General features: G+C 48.8%; 1 long non-coding RNA gene across 4 annotated transcripts; it reads left to right on the top strand.

Moving 5' to 3' along the window:
* Positions 1 to 453: 453 nt before the first annotated feature.
* Positions 454 to 9,990, top strand: LOC127323545 (uncharacterized). 4 transcript variants are annotated; one of them, XR_011755544.1, is made up of 11 exons: positions 454 to 1,627; positions 1,769 to 1,976; positions 2,070 to 2,143; positions 2,230 to 2,305; positions 2,772 to 2,856; positions 4,181 to 6,224; positions 6,366 to 6,573; positions 6,667 to 6,740; positions 6,825 to 6,900; positions 7,367 to 7,451; positions 9,363 to 9,990. It is a non-coding gene; the product is annotated as an uncharacterized lncRNA (long non-coding RNA). The 4 variants fall into 4 exon arrangements; XR_011755543.1 differs by lacking the exon at positions 9,363 to 9,990 and adding an exon at positions 8,775 to 9,002; XR_011755545.1 differs by lacking the exon at positions 9,363 to 9,990 and having other exon boundaries at positions 1,772 to 1,976; positions 7,367 to 8,768.
* The last annotated feature ends 14,624 nt before the right edge of the window (positions 9,991 to 24,614 follow it).

Raw genomic sequence — 24,614 nt, 5'->3', positions numbered from 1 at the left:
GAGAAACATAAGAGTGAAAATCAGATTGTTGCTGCAGATTTTGTGCCACATAAGACTAATACTAAATCTGATTCGAACCATGCTACTGAAATTCGTTTGAAGAATCCTTGTTTGCTTGCTAGCAAATCTGATATTGCTGAACTTGATGTGAACACTACTCAATGCTATGCTATTATTTGCAAAGAAGTTCTGTTTTCATTTGAGGATATGCCTCCTTCTTTGCCACCTGCGGTTGCTAACCTTTTGCAGGAATTCATTGATGTGTTTCCACAAGATGTTCCACCTGGATTGCCACCTATTCGTGGGATAGAACACCAGATTGACTTGATTCCAGGAGCTTCGCTGCCCAACCGTGTACCATACCGTACCAATCCTGAAGAGACGAAAGAGATTCAGCGACAAATTCAGGTTCTACAAGATAAAGGTTACATTCGTGAGTCTCTTAGTTGTAGCGGCCCAGGATAATACCCATATTAGATTTGGTTGTTTTTTTTCTTTTATGCATCATCATGCATCATGCATCATATCATCCACAAGATTTTATTAAATAAAAACTATTTGTGTTTTCCCCCTCGCAAGGTTCTTTATATAAACCCTTCTCTGTATACCTTATTTTCAATAATAATGAAACCAAAATATTATTATTTTGGATATCTTTAAAATATAATTTCAAATCTTGTTCAAAACTTTATAAGTTTCAAAGTTCTTTTAATCCTGCTTAAAATTGTTTTCCAAACCACTTTCTCTATTTCTCTCCTTAATTCAAAGAAAATGTTTTGGAGAACGTGAGAGAGAAGCTGCAGCCATCCCGTTCTAGCCCATCCCTTTTCCCTGAACCATGTGGCCTTGGCCTTTTTTCTACGTGTATTCCAATCTGAAGCCCGCAGCCCATCTCCTCCAATGCGATTTCCTCCTGTACTTCTTCCTCCTGTACGGCAGTACATCGGCATTAGCCACGTAACCATGCAGCTCGATGGGACGGCGATCCCTTGTCGCTCCCCTCTCTATAAAAAGAGCTACCCTGCATCCCTACCAAACCCTATCCCTCTAGCTGCCTCCCTCCGCCGCCACTCTCTTCTCCCTCCTTTACTCTTCCTCTCGGTCTCCACTCGATGGCCTCCGTCACCCCGCGTGAGCTCCGCCTTCCTGCAGCGCGTCCGCGCGTCTCCAAGCTCTACGGCCACCGGCGCCGCTCGACCAGGATCCTCCCGACGTCCTCAACTACGGGCGCGGCGAGCTCGAGCGTCTTGCACGTCGTCCCGGTCTCGGCACCTCGCTGAGGTCTCCATCCTCATTCCGTACGTGTACCTCCGGCGGCAGCGCTGCGTGTCCGTCATCGCTCCATCACGGACGTCTACGACCCCGACCGCCTCCACCAGCCCGAGCGCTGGCTACCGTCGCCAAGATCGTCCCGCCTCCGACGATGCTGCTCGCCGGCGAGCGCAGCGCCGTGTCCCTTGTTCGTCCTGCAAGCACACTCGCGTGCTCCTTCCGTTCGTGGACCGCCGTCGCACTCCGGTGTTGTTCTGGCCACAAGCTCGGCCTTCCGTGTTTCTGCCTTCCTCGCCACAGGGCCACGCTGCAACCGTCGACGTCCTTGTCGTCTCATCAACGCTTCTCCTTCACGGTGAGCACCGCTTCCCCAACTAAATCCTTTTCTCTTTCCGTCTCGTGTATCGCCGCGTTGTGCTGTCCCCATCCAGCGCATGGCCGGCAAGGGGAACGAGCTTGTGCTCATGTTGACGTTGAAGTTGTTTTCCGCGTACAGCAGGCCAGCGACGGCCGCCAGCATCCATGCCACGCCACGGCATGGCCAAGCGCAGACCGCCGTCGACGCCTCCGGCCGGCTGGCTCCGTCTGCTCCCGTCGCTCCTCCATCCGTGGGTATCGCGTGCAGCAGGAGGCAAAGAGCTGCTTTGTTGGTTCCATTTGATGCAGTACTCCACGTCAACTTGATCTGAAGCTATTCCAGCTTGGTTTGTCCCTTTGTTTTTCCTTGGAGAGATCTTTGTTCAATGTCCCACTCCGGCTGAATACTCCAGCCTTATATTCCTTTGTTTGTGTGTCAGATAACTCTTTTGGAGATGGTACAAAAGAGGCCAGCACTCCATCATGTACACAAGATCAACGAAGTAGCCATCTGGTCTGTTCTTTGTTCTGAAGCTGTGTATGTCGCTTGATCAAATCTGGTCATAGACAAAATACTCATATTTTATTCTTTTCCCTCAGGCCGTAGTCATCTCAGCATCTGTTGCCTGTTCATCGTCCAGTCCCCCTGGCAGCCCACCGTCAGTCATTCCTCTGGGTATAAAACGTTTACTTCATATCCCTGTTTTCCGAAAGTAAAACCATATCTTTTAATCCGTAGTTCGGAATAGAAAGTGTTTTATATGAAACTTTATCAGAAAAATGTGAGGAATAATAATAATTCATCCATATTATTGTTTGCATCTCGCATCATGTCGTGTCGTGATAGTTTGCATCACACCTAATAACTAATATGCGGAGTATTTGGGAAAATACCGGATATGGTTCCCCGCTCCGTTTAACTTTGAAGTAGCGCACCCTGCCATGATATGCCATGCTAAACAACCCTTAACTTTGCCGGTAGAAAAATAACGTGAACCTAATAATTGTTTGTTCGGGGTTCCGATCCCGCTTAATATGGATAAGTTGCATCGCATCATAATTGCCATGTCATGCATATCATCTTGATCATGCTGGATCTTCTTTATCCGTAGTAGTAAGACTTGCATACGTTGTTTGTACAGCATTTGCTTCTTCCCGGATAGGATCACGAAGTGGTGTGGTGAGATACGACAAGTTCTCCGGATGTCCCTCGGCAAGCTTTAACAGGCAAGCATTTTTCCCTATACTTACGCCCCTGAAGTCGCTACCTATTTTATTTTGCCTTCTCCCTCATGCTATCCTTAAGTTGCGTTCTTGTCACGTGTCCCTTCCACTTGTTACCTCAAGCAGCCTATATTGCCTCCACCAACCACCTATAGCTATTATTTGGTTATCGGGTCTGCCTTGCGAGTCGTAGTGCATGCTAGTGTTGTTTATATCTCGTTACCGTTACCGCTATCTTATCGGGTTATCAGTTGGGGAACATGACACATGGTTTATGGTTATATCTGTTGAGGGTATCATGGTTACTTGTTAATAGTTGTTAGCGGAGACATCGGTGGGTCAGTTGCTCGTTTTATGATGGCTCACTTGTGTTTCCATGAAATCTAGGACCCCGAGTTCTTGTTATCTCTGCTCCGAGATCGAAGCGCTCTAACCACACGTGGGTATGTTTCGGTCTCCCTCGACCACTTCTTAGGAATCTACAGCTTTGTCCAGTGGCCACAACTAGTTTGCAATGTTTTACCATTTGTTGTTTGCGTGCATGCCAGCCTGTTACTTACTTACTTTGGGAAGCCCCTGGGTGCCTTGTATCCCTTGTTTCTGGTATGCACGTATAGGTCGTGGAGCCTCTGCGAAGTGGTTTATCGCCCCAGTGTGTGTTTAAACCACCTAGCACGTTGACACACATAGCTAAGTCCGCTTCGGAGATACGGCCGGACTTCGATACGGGTTCAACTTGGTTAGGTGGCTTCCTGGACATTGTTGTCGTGAAGGAGAGTGCGAGTCGTGATTTCCACCTGTCGCAAGTGGTTTGATCGTGCGTGTGGGCACATTTGGGCACCCCTGCAGGGTTAAATCTTATCGATAAGCCGTGTCCGCGGTTATGGACGACTTGGAGCTGTATGACTCGACCATAGACAACTTACACATGTTGCTTCAATCATAATAACTTGTGTAGTAAGTTAGCACAACTCTAATAATAAATGGTTAAAACTTGAAAACTGTGTGAGTGCCTTTGAAAGTACTTCTTGGCGAAGGGGGAACACATCAGTTGTGTTATGTTTGTAGAGTATAGAACTGTTAGTTTATGCGCTCTCTCACCTTCTCTGATAGACGACTGTTGTAGAGTGTCTCTATAGGTTTTTAGTGCTTGCGCGCTGCCGCTTAACTCCACCATATTGCCTATGACGTTCCTCTTGCGTCCTCTAAGTCCCCTGCGTGCCTCAAGTACAAAGGACGATCAAGTTGACGAATGCTTATACGTCTTGAAGTCTTGTTAAGTACGAACCCGTACTTATTGCTGCTTCTACGGGATATAACCGGGCAGGTATGAAGATATGTTCGATGAAGGCGGCGCTAGCAAGGTTACCCTTCCGGCTTGGCCTGGGCAGGGTTATGGACGCCACTGGTTATCTTCAGGACTCTTAGTCCAATTTGTATCTTGTCCGTACTCGGACGTATCTGATCTTCTGTATGATTTGGATCTTTGTGTGTATCTATTTGTATCTTGACTCGTTGGAGTCGTTGTTGTAATATATATGTTTCTTGTGGGCTCTATTGTAATCTTGTTGTAATGTTACCGCTCGTGATTGATTCCACCCGCATCGCGTGCATGCTTCGGCGTGTACGAGGCGCTTGGTGGTGCGTCTCCTAGAATCGATATCGTGCGGATTTCGGTGGATTCGCTGGGATCCTCATGGTACCGGTTTTGGGGCGTCACAAGTTGGTATCAGAGCCTCAGGTTGACGATACCCCACTAGTCCAGCCTGTAGGATAACCTTGCCAACGGTCGTTAAGTTTAGCGTGTCAAACCTATTTTCTAAAATTCGTTGGATAGTTCTGATTAGCTCTGATTTTTCTCCTTATCTATATTCTTTCTCTTCTCACCTTTGCGCGTTTTGAATCTTCTCTTATCTGCTTCTCTGAGTCTTATGTTCCGACGTGGGTTGGACGATCTATGCCTTTATCCTATGAGGTCCGATCTTCGGAGGTTCCGACGAAAGCGCATCATCAACATCGGAACAAGACTTCTTGTTAGTGGTGTCGAGAAGATCAACACTTCACCGGAAGAATGTTCCACGCCAAGGTCGGGTGTTTGTCAACATAGTACAAGAAGATCCGATAGTTTAACCAACTCCCCCTTAGGTTGACGTGGGATCTCGGGGCGCGATCCCTTGTTAGTGGTGTCGATTGTAGCGGCCCAGGATAATACCCATATTAGATTTGGTTGTTTTTTTTCTTTTATGCATCATCATGCATCATGCATCATATCATCCACAAGATTTTATTAAATAAAAACTATTTGTGTTTTCCCCCTCGCAAGGTTCTTTATATAAACCCTTCTCTGTATACCTTATTTTCAATAATAATGAAACCAAAATATTATTATTTTGGATATCTTTAAAATATAATTTCAAATCTTGTTCAAAACTTTATAAGTTTCAAAGTTCTTTTAATCCTGCTTAAAATTGTTTTCCAAACCACTTTCTCTATTTCTCTCCTTAATTCAAAGAAAATGTTTTGGAGAACGTGAGAGAGAAGCTGCAGCCATCCCGTTCTAGCCCATCCCTTTTCCCTGAACCATGTGGCCTTGGCCTTTTTTCTACGTGTATTCCAATCTGAAGCCCGCAGCCCATCTCCTCCAATGCGATTTCCTCCTGTACTTCTTCCTCCTGTACGGCAGTACATCGGCATTAGCCACGTAACCATGCAGCTCGATGGGACGGCGATCCCTTGTCGCTCCCCTCTCTATAAAAAGAGCTACCCTGCATCCCTACCAAACCCTATCCCTCTAGCTGCCTCCCTCCGCCGCCACTCTCTTCTCCCTCCTTTACTCTTCCTCTCGGTCTCCACTCGATGGCCTCCGTCACCCCGCGTGAGCTCCGCCTTCCTGCAGCGCGTCCGCGCGTCTCCAAGCTCTACGGCCACCGGCGCCGCTCGACCAGGATCCTCCCGACGTCCTCAACTACGGGCGCGGCGAGCTCGAGCGTCTTGCACGTCGTCCCGGTCTCGGCACCTCGCTGAGGTCTCCATCCTCATTCCGTACGTGTACCTCCGGCGGCAGCGCTGCGTGTCCGTCATCGCTCCATCACGGACGTCTACGACCCCGACCGCCTCCACCAGCCCGAGCGCTGGCTACCGTCGCCAAGATCGTCCCGCCTCCGACGATGCTGCTCGCCGGCGAGCGCAGCGCCGTGTCCCTTGTTCGTCCTGCAAGCACACTCGCGTGCTCCTTCCGTTCGTGGACCGCCGTCGCACTCCGGTGTTGTTCTGGCCACAAGCTCGGCCTTCCGCGTTTCTGCCTTCCTCGCCACAGGGCCACGCTGCAACCGTCGACGTCCTTGTCGTCTCATCAACGCTTCTCCTTCACGGTGAGCACCGCTTCCCCAACTAAATCCTTTTCTCTTTCCGTCTCGTGTATCGCCGCGTTGTGCTGTCCCCATCCAGCGCATGGCCGGCAAGGGGAACGAGCTTGTGCTCATGTTGACGTTGAAGTTGTTTTCCGCGTACAGCAGGCCAGCGACGGCCGCCAGCATCCATGCCACGCCACGGCATGGCCAAGCGCAGACCGCCGTCGACGCCTCCGGCCGGCTGGCTCCGTCTGCTCCCGTCGCTCCTCCATCCGTGGGTATCGCGTGCAGCAGGAGGCAAAGAGCTGCTTTGTTGGTTCCATTTGATGCAGTACTCCACGTCAACTTGATCTGAAGCTATTCCAGCTTGGTTTGTCCCTTTGTTTTTCCTTGGAGAGATCTTTGTTCAATGTCCCACTCCGGCTGAATACTCCAGCCTTATATTCCTTTGTTTGTGTGTCAGATAACTCTTTTGGAGATGGTACAAAAGAGGCCAGCACTCCATCATGTACACAAGATCAACGAAGTAGCCATCTGGTCTGTTCTTTGTTCTGAAGCTGTATGTCGCTTGATCAAATCTGGTCATAGACAAAATACTCATATTTTATTCTTTTCCCTCAGGCCGTAGCCATCTCAGCATCTGTTGCCTGTTCATCGTCCAGTCCCCCTGGCAGCCCACCGTCAGTCATTCCTCTGGGTATAAAACGTTTACTTCATATCCCTGTTTTCCGAAAGTAAAACCATATCTTTTAATCCGTAGTTCGGAATAGAAAGTGTTTTATATGAAACTTTATCAGAAAAATGTGAGGAATAATAATAATTCATCCATATTATTGTTTGCATCTCGCATCATGTCGTGTCGTGATAGTTTGCATCACACCTAATAACTAATATGCGGAGTATTTGGGAAAATACCGGATATGGTTCCCCGCTCCGTTTAACTTTGAAGTAGCGCACCCTGCCATGATATGCCATGCTAAACAACCCTTAACTTTGCCGGTAGAAAAATAACGTGAACCTAATAATTGTTTGTTCGGGGTTCCGATCCCGCTTAATATGGATAAGTTGCATCGCATCATAATTGCCATGTCATGCATATCATCTTGATCATGCTGGATCTTCTTTATCCGTAGTAGTAAGACTTGCATACGTTGTTTGTACAGCATTTGCTTCTTCCCGGATAGGATCACGAAGTGGTGTGGTGAGATACGACAAGTTCTCCGGATGTCCCTCGGCAAGCTTTAACAGGCAAGCATTTTTCCCTATACTTCTGCCCCTGCAGAAGTCGCTTACCTATTTTATTTTGCCTTCTCCCTCATGCTATCCTTAAGTTGCGTTCTTGTCACGTGTCCCTTCCACTTGTTACCTCAAGCAGCCTATATTGCCTCCACCAACCACCTATAGCTATTATTTGGTTATCGGGTCTGCCTTGCGAGTCGTAGTGCATGCTAGTGTTGTTTATATCTCGTTACCGTTACCGCTATCTTATCGGGTTATCAGTTGGGGAACATGACACATGGTTTATGGTTATATCTGTTGAGGGTATCATGGTTACTTGTTAATAGTTGTTAGCGGAGACATCGGTGGGTCAGTTGCTCGTTTTATGACGGCTCACTTGTGTTTCCATGAAATCTAGGACCCCGAGTTCTTGTTATCATTCGAGATCGAGCGCTCTAACCACACGTGGGTATGTTTCTGGGTCTCCCCTCGACCACTGCCGGAATCTACAGCTTTGTCCAGTGGCCACAACTAGTTTGCAATGTTTTACCATTTGTTGTTTGCGTGCATGCCAGCCTGTTACTTATTTACTTTGGGAAGCCCCTGGGTGCCTTGTATCCCTTGTTTCTGGTATGCACGTATAGGTCGTGGAGCCTCTGCGAAGTGGTTTATCGCCCCAGTGTGTGTTTAAACCACCTAGCACATTGACACACATAGCTAAGTCCGCTTCGGAGATACGGCCGGACTTCGATACGGGTTCAACTTGGTTAGGTGGCTTCCTGGACATTGTTGTCGTGAAGGAGAGTGCGAGTCGTGATTTCCACCTATCGCAAGTGGTTTGATCGTGCGTGTGGGCACATTTGGGCACCCCTGCAGGGTTAAATCTTATCGATAAGCCGTGTCCGCGGTTATGGACGACTTGGAGCTGTATGACTCGACCATAGACAACTTACACATGTTGCTTCAATCATAATAACTTGTGTAGTAAGTTAGCACAACTCTAATAATAAATGGTTAAAACTTGAAAACTGTGTGAGTGCCTTTGAAAGTACTTCTTGGCGAAGGGGGAACACATCGGTTGTGTTATGTTTGTAGAGTATAGAACGGTTAGTTTATGCGCTCTCTCACCTTCTCTGATAGACGACTGTTGTAGAGTGTCTCTATAGGTTTTTAGTGCTTGCGCGCTGCCGCTTAACTCCACCATATTGCCTATGACGTTCCTCTTGCGTCCTCTAAGTCCCCTGCGTGCCTCAAGTACAAAGGACGACTGGTTGACGAATGCTTATACGTCTTGAAGTCTTGTTAAGTACGAACCCGTACTTATTGCTGCTTCTACGGGATATAACCGGGCAGGTATGAAGATATGTTCGATGAAGGCGGCGCTAGCAAGGTTACCCTTCCGGCTTGGCCTGGGCAGGGTTATGGACGCCACTGGTTATCTTCAGGACTCTTAGTCCAATTTGTATCTTGTCCGTACTCGGACGTATCTGATCTTCTGTATGATTTGGATCTTTGTGTGTATCTATTTGTATCTTGACTCGTTGGAGTCGTTGTTGTAATATATATGTTTCTTGTGGGCTCTATTGTAATCTTGTTGTAATGTTACCGCTCGTGATTGATTCCACCCGCATCGCGTGCATGCTTCGGCGTGTACGAGGCGCTTGGTGGTGCGTCTCCTAGAATCGATATCGTGCGGATTTCGGTGGATTCGCTGGGATCCTCATGGTACCGGTTTTGGGGCGTCACATTAGTCCATGTGCTGTTCCTATTATCTTGGTACCTAAGAAGGATGGTTCTTCACGCATGTGTACTGATTGTAGAGCTATTAATAATATTACCATTCGATACCGTCATCCTATACCTCGTTTAGATGATATGCTTGATGAATTGAGTGGTTCTATTATGTTCTCTAAAGTTGATTTGCGTAGTGGTTACCACCAGATTCGTATGAAATTAGGAGATGTGATGAGGACATCCCATCTCTTGATACAACCGCTGTACCTACAGCCACACAAATACAAGGACCAATCACTCGAGCTCGTGCCAAACAACTTAACTATCAGGTACTTTCGTTTCTTGGAACTATTCCTCACATACATGAGAATATGATGCTACCTAAATCAGATATGTTTGTTACTCTTAGGAATGATGGACCAAGCATGGATGAGGAGGACAAGCATTGGAGCATGATCACACATGGAGGAGATGGCAGCAAGCGTTTGAGGATTGAAGATGACGCCACAAGTGGAGATTTCAGAACTTTGAAGCCACCATAAGAAGAGATGAAGACATGGACGAAATATAGAGTTTACCACTTCATAATTTCGTCCATAGCATGTTATGGTGCTGCGTCACCTTTAGTTTTGGGCCAGGCCCATGTCATTTTCGCAGGAATTAAGTCAGCCACTTTTTAGAGTCCGTATTGAAGGGGAAAAGGCCTTCTAGGGTTTGGTTCGACCACCATACGTATGGTTGGCCGAAACCCCACCTTTTCCTCCTTTAAATACCCCCATAGCCGTCACGTTTAGACTCGGATTTTGATTAGATTAAAAGTTAGCCATCGCTGCAACTCTCGTGTACTTCTTTTGAGGCCAACGCCTTAACAAGACCGACTATTCTAATCCCACCTTATTCAATAAAGCTTTCATCTTTCATCCGCAATATTCTGATTGCATCATTAGTTCTTACTTGTTCTCGATTTCAGGTAGGAATTAAGACCCTCGCTGGTCAGGCTGATCGTGCATCCGCAAGATCAGTAACTCCCGGAGATTGTCCTAGCGATTGCATTGGCGCACGAGCTTTGCACGTGTAGTCGGATCGTCAAGCACGAACTCCACCAACAAATCGATCTATCCACGTCTCATCGAAAGATCGGCCACCTTTGCCCTATCAAGTGGTATCAGATTTCAGGTTGCTCGGTGAGAATTTACTGTTTTCCTAGTGTAGATTGCATCTGCCATCATACCTATAAACCACGAAAAAGCCAAAAAAAATATATACAGTTAGGGTTTAGATCATATCGTCCCATAAACCCCCTGCCACGCCTTGCATTGTCTTTTCAGTTTTGCATAGTTGAATTTGTGTCTGCATCTTCGTGTCGAGTTGCTGGTCTTAGCGTCTAGTTCCTTTAGAGTTTCGAGTTCTGGTCATATTAGTCACGCCGCCGCCGCCCCCTCGCACCATACGCAGATCACCGCCATATACACCCACCATATACTTCCGCCACTTCCATATACACCCACCATATACTTCCGCCACTGCCAGATACATCCACCATATACACCCACCAGATTGTTTCCGCCACAGACATATACATCTGCCATATACCCTGTATCCTACCGCGACACGGATTAGTGCTGTTTCTCTGCCGCGACAGAGCCCGTGTAGAATTAGGTTTTATTGTTTTTCCTCCTTAGCTGTTACCTTCTAATATCATCTTGCGCTGCAGAAAAAATTTCCGTGAGTTAAGTTTCGGCCGCCAGTAAAGAATTGGAAGGAGAGCAAAAAAAAAAAAAAAGTCTGGAAACGCTTCCGAAAAAATTTTCTGGCTACATTGGTTTTTCACTTTGGCGATCACTTTTCGCCACTGGCCGTTATAGCGACATTTTTTTGGCGCCAGTGTGCTTTCCGGAGCACCCCCGAAATTTCGACAAATTTTTTTTCTGAGGCTATACTGTTTTTAGACCTTGGGGATCAGTTTGAGACACTTGCCATCATAGTGATTTTTCGCACCTCGCGTCGCCACCTCATCGCTGCTAGTTGCTTGTGTGGCGCGCCGTGACCTCGCTAGTGTTCTAGGCTCGCGTCTCTAGTACGGTCTAGCCTAGGACCAGCACAGTACCGTCGTTGAGCATACTTTCAATATTGCATTGCTGTTTTGCTACCATATATAAGCCATCCTACAGCTCCACATATTGTCTCCACGTGCTTTGTGTCGACACCTGGTAATCGCTTTGGCAATCCTTGGAGATGCTGATCCTTGCTGGGTGTTACATCGCCTTCCTCCTGTTTGGTAAGAACTTGTAAGAGCTTTGTATTTTGCTTGACGAATTGCGCGTGAACCACCATATTCCGTAGTTTGTAGGCATATACATTTGTGCTTTTTCTGTACTAACCATGTCAGGACCAGTTGATCCGACCGCTGTTGACCCGGCCAAGATGACGTCTGAGCAGTTGCATGCACATTTCACCCACCTTTTGGGCGGGCATGCACGCGACACTGATGCGCGCATTAGTGACGTGGATGCCAAACTCACCGACGCGCTGGACAAGTTGGATGGCCTCGAGGCAGCTTTCAACTCCAAGCTCGACGCCAAGTTCCAGGAGCTTTTGACTCGGTTGCCGCCACCTCGCGACAACGTGCAACGACGCGCACGCCGCGTTCCTCATGCGGATGTGCCCGCGGGTACCGCTCCTGCTGCAGCAGCCGCACCTGACGCGCCTTCTGATGAGGGATACGAAGACTATGAAGCGGACGCGGACGAGCAGGTCGAGGAGAACATGCTGGACGGCGAGGAAGTCGAACAACCTGCACCGGGTCGTCCACGACAACTGAACCGCAACGCTCGTCCACCTCCACGCCCGGTACGTAATGATGATGATCATGTTGCTAAACTTAAATTGAATATTCCACCATTTGAGGGTAGATATAATCCTGATGCATATCTTACATGGGAATTGGAAGTAGAACAAGCTTTGCATGTTTAAAATACCCTGAGCACTTGCGTGTTAGTGCTGCTACTTGTGAGTTCAAAGATTTTGCTTCTATTTGGTGGTCTGAACATTGTAGAGCACGTCCTACTAATATTCCTACTACTTGGGTTGGTTTAAAACTTGCTATGCGTACTCGTTTTGTTCCTCCACATTATCAGCGTGATTTACTTAAGAAATTGTCTCGCTTAGAACAAGGGAAAAATTCTGTAGAAGACTATTATCAAGAATTGCAAACTGGTATGATTCGCTGTGGTGTTGTAGAGGATAATGAGGCTATGCTTGCACATTTCTTTGGTGGTTTGAATAAAGAGATTCAGCATATTTTAGATTATAAGGAGTACAACACTATTACTCGCTTGTTTCATCTTGCTTGCAAAGCTGAACGTGAAGTGCAGGATCGTCAACCACCATGGAGAAGAGCTAATGTTTCTACAGGTCGTACATCGTCGTGGTCTCCGCGACAATCAGCGCCACCATCGCGTGGGACTGCACCAGCACCTACTACTTCCAAGTACACCGCGCCTGCATCACGAGCACCACCTGCTGCGACTCCACCACCATCTGCTGGCCCTCCTCGGAGTTCATCTTCCATGGCCTCCACAGGGAAGACGCGCGACATTCAATGTCGCAAATGCTTGGGATTTGGTCACATAGAGAGAGAATGCAGAACAAAGCGTGTGATGTTGGTGCGTGAAGATGGAGAATATGATTCTGCAAGTGACTTTGATGAAGATACATTGGCCCTTATTGCTGCACGTGATGGTGCCAATTCTGATTCTGAGAGAGAGATAGAGGTAATGGATGCGACATCGCTGATCAAGACAGAGCTTAGTTGCACAGCGTGTGTTGAGCGTGCAATTGAGCAAAGCTGAGCATGATCAATGCCACAATCTGTTTCAAACAAGAGGCGTTGTAAAAGAGCGAGCTATAAGGATCATTATTGATGGAGGGAGCTGCAATAATCTGGCTAGCGTTGACATGGTGGAGAAGCTTTCTCTTTCTACAAGACAGCGCACACATCCATACTACATTCAATGGTTTGAGAGCTCTCGGAAGCTCAAGGTAACAAGAACTACACGTGTGCATTTTACTATTGGTACATATTCTGATTTTGTTGATTGTGATGTTGTACCTATGCAAGCTTGTTCTTTGTTACTTGGTAGACCTTGGCAATTTGATAGAGAATCTGTTCATAATGGTAGAACTAATCAGTATTCTTTTATGCATGATGGAAAGAAAATTGGTCTCAAACCTATGACTCCTGAACAAATAGTAAAAGATGATCTTGCTAGAGCTAGTAGAGTAAAACACGAGGAGAAACATAAGAGTGAAAATCAGATTGTTGCTGCAGATTTTGTGCCCCATAAGACTAATACTAAATCTGATTCGAACCATGCTACTGAAATTCGTTTGAAGAATCTGATGAGGTCTAAGACCCCGTGTGTGGCCCGATCTCGCAGCTTGACCCCGAAATCCAAGGGAAGAGGTGGGAGAGTGCGAAGAACACGAAGAACACGACGAACACGAGGAACTCCGAGACTCACACACGCACACCAACCCGATACACCCGATGCTTACCTCCGTGGCTCGATGGACCACGCCAATAGAATCTCCTAGGAAGAGGCACGAGGCAGAATTCCCGGAGAGAGATTGGGGTTGGAGAGGAAGAGCTTGGTGAGGGAGAGAGAGTAACCAGTACTAGAATCTCACTCAACAAGATCAAAGTCAACAACCAAGGTGCCTTGATTACAGAGGGATGATACCCAAGGGAGACTAAGCTCAAAGGTAAGTTTGAGTTCAAAACAAGTCTGACCCTAATCTGGATGAAGGGGTGAGGTACTTATAGGTCCAGATTCGTACAGGGGTAAAATCGGCACTACATAAATTATCCTGGTCCATAGATGCGAAATCAACGGCTGAGATGAAGTCAACAGGGGCTTGGCCGGCAGCTGCGGTGGCCGGCAAAGGCCGCTGGTCCGAGGCCGGCAGTGCCGCTGGTCACGTCTTCACTGAGAGGCCGGGCAGCGGTGTCGTGGGGCCAGCAAGGCCGGGAGTGAGCAGGCCAGCGCCGGTGGTTTGAGGCCGGCAGCTGCCGGTGAGCAGCCGGCAGCGGTGGCTTGAGGCCGCAGTGCCGGCCCCGAGGGACGTCCTTCGGCGGCCACTCTTCTCCTCTTCCTTCCTTGTCCATCTTCGGGTCCGCTGCGACGTCTTTCTCTCGAGGTTCATATCGATAACACAAAGCATATCGGCCTGAGGTAGCAGTCCGTCCAATGGGGTATCCAGATCAAGGGTAGTGAGGAGTGAGTTCACCTTATCATGTAGCGCTTTGGCTCGGGCTCGCGTCATTGGTCCACTTGGGGGACTTGTTGGTCTTGGTGTAGCGTCGTCGGTGAGCGGGGCTACATCATCTCCCCCTTGGGAAAGAGTCGTCTCGACTCTTGCACCTCCTCATCTCCATGATAGGGTGACAAGTCCGAGACGTTGAACGTGTTGCTCACCAAGTACTTGGATGTCGGTATGTCGATGACGTAAGCGTTGTTGTTGATGCGTTTGAGGACCTTGAAGGGACCATCTCCTCTTGGCTTGAGCTTGGAGTTGCGCTCATGCGGAACCGTTCCTTCCGGGAGGTGGATCCAAACGAGGTCTCCTTCTTCGAATATTCTTGCCTTCTTCTTGGCGTTGATGCGGTTGGCTTGACGAAGAACATGTTCTTGAATGGTTGCCCTTGTCTCTTCATGTAGTTTCTTGACGGCGGCGGTGCGCTTGTCGAAGTCCATGTTGATGCGCTCGTGGAGGGGAAGCGGAAGTATGTCGAGTGCCGTGTAAGGTTCGAAGCCATAGACGACCATGAAGGGGCTCCTTGACGTAGTCTTGTGCTTGGCGCGGTTGTAGGCGAACTCGGCGTGAGGAAGGCACTCCTCCCATGACTTCAAGTTTTTCTTCACGAGGATGCGTAGGAGGGTGGAGAGGCTTCGATTGACCACTTCCGTTTGGCCGTCCGTTTGCGGGTGCGATGATGATGAGAACAAGAGCTTGACTCCAAACTTTGCCATGAGCGACTTCCAAAGATAACTCATGAACTTGACGTCTCGATCCGACACAATGCTTTGCGGTACTCCATGTAGGCGGACAATTTCCCTGAAAAACAATGAAGCAATGTGTGAAGCATCGTCGCTCTTATGGCAAGGTATGAAATGAGCCATCTTAGAGAATCTATCCACTACAACAAATATGGAATCATGACCATGCTTAGTGCGAGGCAAGCCTAGAACGAAATCCATGCTAATATCGGTCCATGGTGCATAAGGAATAGGCAATGGCATGTAAAGACCATAAGGGTTGGAGGTAGACTTAGCTTGTAAGCATGTTGTGCACCGAGGGCAAAGGTGCTCCACATCTCGCTTCATCTTTGGCCAATAGTAGTGGGTTGAGAGCCTGGCATATGTCTTGTCACGTCCAAAGTGACCCATAAGACCTCCTCCATGAGACTCTTGCAAAAGCAATTTTCGAAGCGAAGACTCGGGAATGCAAATCTTGTTAGCTTTAAACAAATAGCCATCATGCAAATAGAAATCATCCACTCCTCGCTCAACGGAGCACTTCTCAAAAATTGGAGCAAAGAAAGAATCGGAAGGATAGAGTTCTTTGATCTCTTCAAGTCCCAAAACATGAAAATCCAAACGAGTTAGCAAAAGGGTGTTTTTATGGAAAGAGCATCCGCCACAACATTGTCCTTGCCCTTCTTGTATTTGATCACATATGGGAAGGACTCAATGAACTCGACCCATTTTGCATGTCGTTTGTTCAAGTTGTGTTGGCTTTTCAAATACTTCAAGGACTCATGGTCGGAATGAATGATAAACTCTTTTGGCCAAAGATACTGTTGCCAAACTTCAAGAACACGAACCAAAGCGTAGAGCTCCTTGTCATATATAGGATAGTTGAGGCGTGCGCCATCTAACTTCTCACTATAATATGCCCCGGGTTTGCCCTCTTGCATAAGAACACCACCAATACCAAGCCCACTTGCATCACACTCAATCTCAAAAGTTTTGGCAAAATTTGGAAGAACAAGAAGTGGAGCTTCGGTAAGGCGTTTCTTCAACTCATCAAAAGCATTTTGTTGGGCCTTGCCCCAAACAAACGGAACATTCTTCTTAGTAAGCTCATTCAAAGGGCAAGCAATGGTGCTAAAATCTTTCACAAAGCGGCGGTAAAACCCGGCAAGTCCATGGAAGCTTCGGACTTGGCCAACATTTGTAGGGGTAGGCCAATTATGGATGGCCTCCACCTTGGAAGAATCAACTTCAATCCCATTAGCGGAAACCACGAAACCAAGAAAAACCAATTTGTTTGGAGCAAAGGTGCACTTGGGGAGGTTAGCATAAAGCTTTTCATGGCGCAAGATGCACAAGACCTCTCTCACATGTTGCACATGGTCCTCGAGGTTTTTGCTATAAATAAGAATATCATCGAAGTAGACAACCACGCTCTTGCCAATGAGAGGGCGCAAGATGTGATTCATCAGGCGCATGAAAGTAGATGGTGCATTGGAAAGACCAAACGGCATAACGAGCCATTCATAGAGACCAAGTTTGGTCTTGAATGCCGTTTTCCATTCATCACCAATAGCCATGCGGATTTGATGGTAACCACTACGCAAATCGATTTTAGAGAAAATCGTGGCACCACTAAGTTCATCAAGCATGTCATCTAAACGCGGAATGGGATGGCGGTAACGGACGGTAATGGCATTGATGGGGCGACAATCCATACACATCCGTTGCGTCTCATCCGGTTTAGGCACAAGAATCACGGGAACCGCACAAGGGCTAAGGCTTTCTCGGACGTACCCTTTGGCGAGGAGATCTTGAATTTGGCGGTTGATCTCCTTGGTCTCTTCGGGGTTGGTGCGGTAGGCGGCACGGTTTGGGAGCGGAGCGCCGGGTATGAGGTCGATGCGGTGTTCTATGCCTCGGAGTGGTGGTAGTCCATGAGGGAGCTCGTCGGGGAAGACGTCTTGAAATTCCTGCAAAATAGACAACAAAGACGGAGGAATGTTGGTTAAGTCGTTAGCCGCCGATGAGGGTCCCTTGCATATGAGCACATAGTGCAATATGGTGGATGGGTTCTCTTGGAGCTCTCTCCACTCACTCTTGGTGGCTAGAAGGACACTCTTGGACTCATTCATGTATGGCTTGTGGCGCTCACTCTCTTTATGGTGGGTCGATGATGTAGCCCCGGTCACCGACGTTGCTACACCAAGACCAACAAGTCCCCCAAGTGGACCGATGACACGAGCCCGAGTCAAAGCTCTTCATGATGAGGTGAACTCGCTCCTCACCACCCTTGATCTTGGTACCCCTTTGGATGGATTGCTACCTCATGCCGACGTGCTATGTGTCATTAGGTACAAGGCGCGTCAAGACCACGGAGAGGAGGAGACGCCAAGGTCAAGGGAAGGAGAGAAGCAACTGGACATGGAGATGATCATGAAGCCGAAACCAACGTCGCACGAAGCGCTCCAAGGAAGAGACGGACGCCGTCGGCCCAGACCCGGTCGGACCGGACCTACAACCGGACGCCTCGGCCATAGGCCCGGCCAACCGGCGCAAACCGGAGCCAGCTCCTCGTACGGGACGACGACCGGAATCTTCGTAGCTCTTCCGGTTTGCGCCCTTGGCCGACCGGACCCATGACCGGACGGCCCGGTCCTGTGCTCCGGTCAGACCGGCCCCAAACCGGACCTGACGAGAATGCCCCACCAAACTGCCTTAACTTATCCATTCGCGTACCTGTTCGCCCTTGCTGGCCATGTATGACTATATAAGTAGCTGGAACCCCTCATTAGCTCTTTAGACTTGTTTTGAACTCAAACCTAAATTTGAGCTTAGTCTCCCTTGGGTATCATCCCTCTGTAATCAAGGCACCTTGGTTGTTGATTTGGAACTTGTTGAGTGAGATTCTAGTACAAGATACTCTCTCTCCCTCACCAAGCTCTTCTTCTCCAATCCCAATCTCTCCCCGGGGAATTCTACCGCGTGTCTCTTCCTCGGAGATTCTATTGGCGTGGTCCATCGAGCCACGGAGGTAAGCATCGGGTGTATCGGGGTGTGTGTGTGCGTGAGTCTCGGAGTTCCTCGTGTTCATCGCCGTGTTCTTAGTGTTCCTCGCGTTTTCCCATCTTCCCCTTGGTTTCGAAGTCAATCCGCGAGATCGGGCCACACACGGGGTCTTAGACCTCATCATATGGTATCAGCAGCTCTTGGTTACCGCGGATTTGACCTCCCACCCACCAGATTTCGTCCCTAGAAAATTTTCCAAAAAATCCCCTAAAATAGCCCTAAATCGTGATGTAGCCCCGGTCACCGACGTTGCTACACCAAGACCAACAAGTCCCCCAAGTGGACCGATGACACGAGCCCGAGTCAAAGCTCTTCATGATGAGGTGAACTCGCTCCTCACCACCCTTGATCTTGGTACCCCTTTGGATGGATTGCTACCTCATGCCGACGTGCTATGTGTCATTAGGTACAAGGCGCGTCAAGACCACGGAGAGGAGGAGACGCCAAGGTCAAGGGAAGGAGAGAAGCAACTGGACATGGAGATGATCATGAAGCCAAAGCCAACGTCGCACGAAGCGCTCCAAGGAAGAGACGGACGCTGACCGGTCCAGGACCCGGTCAGACCGGACCTACAACCGGACGCCCCGGTCATAGGCCCGGTCGACCGGGCGCAAACCGGGCCAGCTCCCTCGTACCGGACGACGACCGGAAACTTCGCAGTTTCCCGGTTTGCGCCGTCGGCCGATCGGACCCATGACCGGACGGCCCGGTCCCAGCCCAGTCGGCCGACTGCCCCAAACCGGACTCGACGAGAATGCCCCACCACACTGCCTTAACTTATCCATTCGCGTACCTGTTCACCCTTGCTGGCCATGTATGACTATATAAGTAGCTGGGACCCCTCATTAGCTCTTTAGACTTGTTTTGAACTCAAACCTAAATTTGAGCTTAGTCTCCCTTGGGTATCATCCCTCTGTAATCAAGGCACCTTGGTTGTTGATTTGGAACTTGTTGAGTGAGATTCTAGTACAAGATACTCTCTCTCCCTCACCAAGCTCTTCTTCTCCAATCCCAATCTCTCCCCGGGGAATTCTACCGCGTGTCTCTTCCTCGGAGATTCTATTGGCGTGGTCCATCGAGCCACGGAGGTAAGCATCCGGTGTATCGGGGTGTGTGTGTGCGTGAGTCTCGGAGTTCCTCGTGTTCATCGCCGTGTTCTTCGTGTTCCTCGCGTTTTCCCATCTTCCCCCTTGGTTTCGAAGTCAATCCGCGAGATCGGGCCACACACGGGGTCTTAGACCTCATCATATGGTATCAGCAGCTCTTGGTTACCGCGGATTTGACCTCCCACCCACCCGATTTCGTCCCTAGAAAATTTTCCAAAAAAATTCCCAAAAATAGCCCTAAATTGCCTCTTGACCGATCTGTGATTTGGTTGCGTTTTGAGTGGTTTTGGTCCGTGGATCTGGTGTTGTTGTGCTTGATCTACTATTTCCCCAACTTTTAGCCTCCAATTCCATCGTTTCCCTTCGATTTGGTCGATTTGGTTTGGTTTTCGTGAAGAACAGGAGAGAGAAAGCTTCTTCCCGCGAAACCCTTTTTCGGCCCCGGTCAATCGCCACGACGGACGAGCAGACAGAACCCGGTCGATCGGGCGGCAACCGGACAGGCCGGTCAGGAGCCGGTCCAACCGGACCCCGCACCGGGCGCATCTTCGCGCCCTCCTTCGACCTCGACATCCGGCGATCTCCACCACCACCACCACCACCACCACCATCATCGCAGGTATAACTTGCAGGTCACCTTGTAACCCCTCTTCCTTTTGCGATCTATCCCATCGAGCATTGCTTGTCTAGTGTTGCGAGACATTGCACGTGGCCCCGCATTGTGAGGTGTGTGTCGCGTTGAGTAAGGCACCCAAGCAAACACTCGTGTGGCAAGATAGCAAAAGCGAGGCTAACGCTAACATAGTGCGTCAAAAAGCCCCAAAAACACAAAAAGAGTGCGAGTAGCACCATACATCCATACATCCATACATCCATACGCCCATATACACAAAAGTGTCCACGTGCCACCAAAGATACAAACGAGTGCAAGTGCCGCCATATACAAAAGAGAAAAAAAAAAGCTTGTAAGCAAAGAGAGATAGGAGAAGAGAGGCCACGTGTGAATCTTGTTGTCTCTTCCTTTGCAACCAAAGCTTTGGCTCTCCTTGTGTTAGTGTGACACCGAGCACTTATACATACACTTTTCCGCTCACTTTTGGTTGCACTAACCCCATTTATCTCGTGTGTGTGTTCCACATCTTTTTCCGTGTTTATAGTGATCTTCACATTGACATTTGGATTTTTGGACCTCACCCACTTTTGACAACATACTCGATCTTGGATTTGTCTTTTGGCTTTCCACAACACTCGCCTAACACCATATTTGCTAGCTTTTGCGTGTGGTTTTGCGTGTGTTCCCGATACACTTGATCTTGCTTTCGGTTTGGTGGATTGCCTCAATACTATCTTACCTTGGTAAGAGTGCGAGGTAGTCTCCTTCCACTAACATACACAACATAGTTCTTGTCTTTGCATCATGGATAGGAACGGAGATACCAATAGGGATGAAGAGATCCTTCGCAACACCGAGAGGTTGGCTACCCAACACAACCTATGGACGCAACGACAAGAGTTCAAGGAGCAACTCTCCCTCTTCGAGACGCGCATCGATGAGCAATACGATGAAGTGGCTCACAACTTCTCCACCGTGAACCACGACTTGGCCCTTCTTCGTGAAGCTACGGACAACTTGAATGGCCAAATGGCGGCCAATGATGCCAACATGGAGCGGCGCATGGATAGCCTCGAGCGCGCCATCACCAACTTGGGTCGCCCTCGTCGACACCGCTCTACTTCCTCTTCATCAAGCTCTTCCTCAAGGCATGAAGACCATTACTCTCATGGTGGCCTTTCGTCCCCAAGCTCTTCTTCAAGGCGTGAAGACCATCATCGACCTCATCGCTCACATGCTCGTCATGAAGACTCCCGCTCCAACTCTAGGCGTGGAGAAATACATCGCCATGCTCGTCCACATGAGCGTCCTCCACAAGCTCAAGACCTTCAACAAGATCGTCACCAAGTGGATAGCCATGCTCGCCATGGGCGTGATGGCCATCCCCAAGACCAAGATCCTCAAGATCCACCTCGGCGAGATCTTCGTCGCCACCCTCGTCATGACCAACGTGGCCGAGGAGAGCTTCACCATGATCAAGATGAGAGACCCAACATTGAGCATCGTCCTCAACCGCGACAAGATCTTCAACCACATCCTCACCGTGAACCAAGTGAAGCAAGTGTTCAACTCCAACGCCAACCCAATGCTATGGTTGGCCGTAGAAGACCTCCTATCCCACCTCTAGCCGCAAGAGATGAAGGCGCCCCTCCTCGTAGAAGAACCTTGGAGGATGAAGAGAACATGTTTGGAAGACTCAAGTTCACCATGCCAAAGTTCAAGGTAGAAGAAGATGCCGAGGCCTACCTCTCATGGGCACTCAAGGTGGACAAGATCTTCCGCATCCACAACTACTCCGGTGCCAAGAAAGTGGCTATGGCATCACTCGAGTTTGAAGACTACGCCAACACTTGGTGGGAGCAAGTCCTCACTCTTCGAGAAGAAAAGGGTGAACCTCCTATTGACACTTGGGAAGATATGAAGAAGGAGATGCATGCTCGTTTTGTCCCCGCACACTACATGACCGACCTCTTCAACAAGCTCCAAAAGTTGAAGCAAGGCACCAAGACCGTTGAGGAGTTCTACAAGGAGATGGAGCTCACTATGATGCGAGCCAACATCCAAGAGTCCGAAGAACAAACCATTGCTCGCTTCTTCAATGGCCTTACTTATCCCATCAAGAGGATTGTCGAGTTCCAACCTTACTCCAACATGGTTGAGCTAGTCCACCAAGCATCGAAGGCCGAGCGCCAAGTGATTGAGGACATCAAGTACTCCAAGGCCAAGTCCTATTTCTCCTCCAAGCTCGCTACATCGACTCCTCCTACTACATCAACTCCTTATGCTACAAGTGCCAAGGCCGACGCATCCTCTACACCTTCCAAGAAACCGACTATCCAAAGTCGCATGAAGCAAACGGTCTCCTCCACCGCCTCCTCTAAGGCATCCACGGGACCCTCTAGTGTCACTTGCTTCAAGTGTGGCACCCAAGGTCACAAATCGTTTGAGTGCAAGAACACAAAGGTCATGATCACTATGGAGAATGGTGACATCGAGACTCTTGATGAGGATGAATATGAAGCCCTTGTGCAAGCCGCCGTGGCAAGTGAAGAAGCTTATGAGCGAGATAGTGGAGAAGATCCTCTCTTATGTGAGCATGACCCAAGTCCCTCACTTGTGGTCACAAGGGTGCTAACCACACAACCCCATGATATGGAAGAACAACGGTGCAACATCTTCCAAACCCGTGCCGGAATTGGTGGCAAGTCTATCAAGGTCATCATCGATGGTGGAAGTTGCCATAACCTTGCGAGCACCGAGTTGTGTGAGAAGCTCCACCTCACTCTCCGCAAGCATCCTCACCCCTACCATATCCAATGGTTGAGTGACAAGGGCAACGTCAAGATACAACATACCGTCACCGTCAACTTCAAGATCGGCCCTTATGAGGACACCATCGAGTGTGACGTGGTACCCATGACGGTGTGCCACATGTTGCTTGGCCGCCCTTGGCAATATGACAAGAAGGCCATACATGATGGACTCTCCAACACATACACCTTCAAGGTCAACGACAAGAAGTTCGAGTTGCGCCCGATGACTCCTAGCCAAATCATCGCGGATAATGCGAAGGCTTTAGCGAGGGCACAACTCCGCACCCACCACAGTGAGATGAGAGGAGAGGGAGCGACCCACCACAAAGAGAGTGAGCGCCACAAGCCATATATGAGTGAGCCCAAGAGTGTCCTTCTAGCCACCAAGAGTGAGTGGAGAGAGCTCCAAGAGAACCCATCCACCATATTGCACTATGTGCTCATATGCAAGGGACCCGCGTCGGAGACTAACGACTTAACCAACATTCCTCCGTCTTTGTTGTCTCTTTTGCAGGAATTTCGAGACGTCTTCCCCGACGAGCTCCCTCATGGACTACCACCACTCCGCGGCATAGAACACCGCATCGACCTCATACCCGGCGCTCCGCTTCCAAACCGTGCCGCCTACCGCACCAACCCCGAAGAGACCAAGGAGATCAATCGCCAAATTCAAGATCTCCTCGCAAAAGGGTACGTCCGAGAAAGCCTTAGCCCTTGTGCGGTTCCCGTGATTCTTGTGCCTAAACCGGATGAGACGCAACGGATGTGTATGGATTGTCGCCCCATCAATGCCATTACCGTCCGTTACCGCCATCCCATTCCGCGTTTAGATGACATGCTTGATGAACTTAGTGGTGCCACGATTTTCTCTAAAGTCGATTTGCGTAGTGGTTACCATCAAATCCGCATGGCTATTGGTGATGAATGGAAAACGGCATTCAAGACCAAACTTGGTCTCTATGAATGGCTCGTTATGCCTTTCGGTCTTTCCAATGCACCATCTACTTTCATGCGCCTCATGAATCACATCTTGCGTCCTCTCATTGGCAAGAGCGTGGTTGTCTACTTCGATGATATTCTTATTTATAGCAAAAACCTCGAGGACCATGTGCAACATGTGAGAGAAGTCTTGTGCATCTTGCGCCATGAAAAGCTTTATGCTAACCTCCCCAAGTGCACATTTGCTCAAAACAAATTGGTTTTTCTTGGTTTTGTGGTTTCCGCTAATGGGATTGAAGTTGATTCTTCCAAGGTGGAGGCCATCCATAATTGGCCTACCCCTACAAATGTTGGCCAAGTCCGAAGCTTCCATGGACTTGCCGGGTTTTATCGCCGCTTTGTGAAAGACTAGCACCATCGCTTGCCCTTTGAATGAGCTTACCAAGAAGAATGTTCCGTTTGTTTGGGGCAAGGCCCAACAAAATGCTTTTGATGAGTTGAAGAAACGTCTTACCGAAGCTCCACTTCTTGTTCTTCCAAATTTTGCCAAAACTTTTGAGATTGAGTGTGATGCAAGTGGGCTTGGTATTGGCGGTGTTCTTATGCAAGAGGGCAAACCCGTGGCATACTATAGTGAGAAGTTAGATGGCGCACGCCTCAACTATCCTATATATGACAAGGAGCTCTACGCTTTGGTTCGTGTTCTTGAAGTTTGGCAACATTACCTTTGGCCAAAAGAGTTTATCATTCATTCCGACCATGAGTCCTTGAAATATTTGAAAAGCCAACACAACTTGAACAAACGACATGCAAAATGGGTCGAGTTCATTGAGTCCTTCCCATATGTGATCAAATACAAGAAGGGCAAGGACAATGTTGTGGCG

Source organism: Lolium perenne, chromosome 3 (assembly GCF_019359855.2).
Source record: "Lolium perenne isolate Kyuss_39 chromosome 3, Kyuss_2.0, whole genome shotgun sequence".
Classification (NCBI taxonomy): Eukaryota; Viridiplantae; Streptophyta; class Magnoliopsida; order Poales; family Poaceae; genus Lolium; species Lolium perenne.
Note: the sequence above shows the minus strand (reverse complement) of the source record. Positions and strands in the feature narration are given on the sequence as shown.